General features: G+C 45.3%; 1 non-coding gene across 1 annotated transcript; it reads left to right on the plus strand.

The window, feature by feature from the left end:
* The first annotated feature begins 2,114 nt into the window (after window positions 1-2,114).
* LOC127681917 (small nucleolar RNA SNORA48) lies at window positions 2,115-2,253 on the plus strand. Its single transcript, XR_007977257.1, has one exon. It is a non-coding gene; the product is annotated as a small nucleolar RNA SNORA48 (small nucleolar RNA).
* Window positions 2,254-3,797: the final 1,544 nt, after the last annotated feature.

A 3,797-nucleotide genomic window follows, 5' to 3' on the forward strand; every position in this document is an offset into this window, starting at 1 on the left:
AAGTAAAAGGGACTCTGATAGTTAAAAAGGGGTGGTTTCAAGCTTGCCTGTGAGAGGCTCCAGACCTCTGTCAAGGTATGAAAGGACTAGGGTGTCGAAGGACATTGCACAGTCCTGGGCTAGAAATTAGATCGCCATCCATATTCTCTGAGAGACCTGAATTAAAAATGGAATTTGTCTTAATACCAGGGAAAGATGAGTCTTATTTCTTCTTTAACTGTGGCCACTGATACAATAAGCTACAAATCATCAGGGATTTAAGTTGCATAAAACATGTTTTATTATGTACTCCCTAGAATTAACATGATACAGAAAGGAAAAAGAGCAAACTCTCAGTTGAGTGGTGCAGGCTGTGAATGTCTCTTAACTACGCCCAAGACTTTGGGCAGATTCTTGGGACTCTATTTGTCAACTATGACACAGAGGCCATAATATCTACTATATAAGCTCTTCAGCATACTGCTTATGAATGAGATTATATGCACGCATATAATTGCACCTATCGGTAATCCATATACTAATCATGATTCTTTTTAGAATGCACATACACCATGGCATCTGTTAGGGTTGCAAGATGCCAGACCTCAGAAATCATTGTGCTTAAAAGAAAGTTAATATAGTCATATTAACTGCTTTTCAAATATGGAATCAGTAGATGGCTCAAAAGCTCTAAAAGTTCCTGTGCAAATTAAAATTCCAATCAGATCACTAAAAACTGAAAAAAGAAGAAAAAAGCTAGCAATACCCAGTTACTAGTTCCAGGAATATGGAAAAATACTACCTCCATAGATGGCTAAAGGTGGAGCATCAAACATCAAAGCTCATGGAAAGAATTTGACAAGATCTATCAGAATTTTAAATGAACATTTCCTTTTGCTGATGAGTTCAGCTCTAGTAATTGAGCTCCTGAATATTCTGCCGCATGCAGAAGTGATGCATGCATAAAAGAATGTATTACATCACAGTTTCTAAGATCAAAAACCTGTAAACAATATTCCAGTCAAAATGAAACTGTCCAAATAATAAAGGACTCATCCACACGGCGGGCTCTGCAGCCCTGGGTAGGCTGCGGTAGAAAATATCTCCAAAAACAGTCGAGATGCTGTGTGGGCACTAAGTTAGCATTTGTTGGAAGGTTAAGGTGTATAGTGCACGTTCATGTGTCTGAAAAGGCAAAGGTGGTCTCTTCAAGGATTCAATAAATAATAAATAAATAATAAAATAAATAAATAATAAAATAAATAAGTAAAGTGGGCAAATGGGAAGCCAGGGTAGCAGCACATGGAATCTGTATACTAATCTATATACTATAGGTATACACTCTTCCTCACGATCCTGGGTTTGCTTCCGTTGCTGTGTTAAAATACCCTAACAAAAAGCTACTTGGGGGGAGAAAGGGTTTATTTTAGCGAACAGTTCCAGATTACAGTCTGTCTTTGTGGGGAAGTAAAGGGGACAAGAACTTAACACAGTCACATCAGTTAAGAGCAGAGAGAATGAGTGCATCCACATTTGCCTTTGCTTAGTTACCTCTCTATACGTGCACAGCCCAAGAAGCTACACAGAGAATGGTGCTGCCCACAGTGGGCTGGTTCTCCCCATTTCTAGAGAATCAAGACAATTGCACACAGGTATGCCCACAAGCCAACCTGGTCTCAACAGTTCCTCACTGAGACTCTCGACCCAGGTAATGTGACATTGTGTCAAGTTGACAATTAAAACTAGCCATAAAACTCACTGTCATTTTACATTTTGTACCCAGAATATGAATATATATTCAATATAATAATATTTTAAAGAAGAAAATTTAATGAAGGAGAAATAAAATTGTAGTCAGAAACATGGGTTCACTGCCTGGATGCTCTCAAGTGAGTGCATTTTCATCTCTGGTTTGTTTCCTTGCAGAAAGGGGAGCTGTATAATAACACTGGAACAACCATTAAGATATTAGGACGCGATGCTTACAGGGAGCAAAAACGATTTTTCATGTCTGTCTGTCTAAGCAGAAAGTATTGGGAAATTCAGATGCTCTTATATCAAGGGCATTGCCTGGCTAGGATACTTTTGGGATTGATATCACAAAGGGCCTTAAACATTTAAAAACCCCGTGCCTCTGATCTGACAGTGGGCAAAGAGACACCTTGATGGTGATGTTCTTATATCAGTCGGAGCAGAGCAGACAGCAGTCCGGTGTTTGTCCTACCTTGATGCCTGGCTTGGTGGCCAAAGCTGTTTTATGCCTAGGACTCATAAAAATCAAATCAAACCCAGGCAGCACAGCGCGTGAGAAGACAGACAGACCTGCAGACCATTATGCCACCCACTGCCTTGCTCTACTGCCCATGGCACACCTACTTGTTGTTGTCACCTGCTTGCTGCCATGCCAAGCAGTCTGGACAGAGGGTGTCACGCAGGGGCCTGCCAGCAGGCATGACCAGCTTGCAGCAGGAGCCACTGCAATGTATGAGGGCGTGGTGGACAGATGGAAGAGAAAGACAGCTGGAGCAGCCTGGGTATCGTCATGAGGAGTGGGACTGGAGACTCAAGGGTGGGGAGGAGTGGCCTGCTGTGAGTAGGCAGACCCACCACCTGGGGCCATGGTGAAGGCCCAGCTCGAGCTGCCATTGAGGGCCATGTCTGGGTCCATGACTACGCAGCAGCAGGGGTTGCTGTTGATGTCTGAGACTCATATTACAACTAAAGAACATGAGGGGACCTTAGTGGGGGCAGTCTCTGGGGACCATATGAATGACCAGGGTGGGGACAGTTTTACACAGTCCCTCACTGGCTACAGAGCTCTGGAGAGCTGGCTCTACCTCTCACCAGGGCCCTGCCTGAGGTGGCATGGGCAGCGGGGATGATCCCCTACCCTCCTTGCTCCTCACCGCCTGTGAGAGTTGAAATAGCCAGCCCTGGGTTCATTAAAGCAGGTAAGCTGGCTTTGTCCTCCCCCACCACCACCGGTGGTCTAAGCAGTGGAGTGAAGGGAGATGATGCCTTCTGTCCTTTTGCCCCATGTCCCTGGGGTCACGAGAGGGGGTGAGTTGGCCTTGCCCCTCATTGAGTTGGGAGAGCACTTGGAGAAGACTTGGGAGAGCAGGCCCTGCACCTCGCCTGGGCAGCCTCAAGGGTGAGCGCATGGGAGAGCTGGCCCTGAAGTGGCTGCAGCGGTGATGCCCTCCACCACCTTGCCCTTCACCACCGGCAGGAATTGGGAGAGCTAGCTCTGGGGTGGGAGCTAGCTGTCCCTGCCCCTCACTGGTGGGAGATTAGGCCCCTCACTGTGCCTAGTCAGCACAGCAGAGCTGGGGCCCTGATGGCGAAGCCTCTATTGAGCCTGCCCTGATAGTGTGAAAGAGGAAGAGCAAGCCCAACCCTGGCCAGCTGCAGCGCTTGGGAGAACGAGCCCCAGGGTTTGACTGGGCAGCACAGTGGAGCTGGCTCTGGAGGTGTGAGCATAGGTGAGCTGCCCCAAAGGCATGAGAGTAGCCCTGGAAAGGGAATTAGTCATACAGATATACAATAGTTCAAATCTTTCATTCAGAAATTAGATATAATAAAAAAGCGGTAAACTAAGTCAGCAGGAAGGAAAGATGAGAACCATCCCACACACATCATCTAACCTATGTAGTTCTCAGGACAAGCTTGTCAATCAACAGTGTTTTTACTTCATATAGTGAACATCTTATGATTAGGAATTCTGCCACATTGTAGCCAACACAGATGACTGTTTTCTGGTATAAAGTGATTTAAAAGTTATGAGGAAAACTCATAAACAGAGTCAATAATGTAAAAAT

Source organism: Apodemus sylvaticus, chromosome 3 (assembly GCF_947179515.1).
Source record: "Apodemus sylvaticus chromosome 3, mApoSyl1.1, whole genome shotgun sequence".
NCBI classification, from domain to species: domain Eukaryota; kingdom Metazoa; phylum Chordata; class Mammalia; order Rodentia; family Muridae; genus Apodemus; species Apodemus sylvaticus.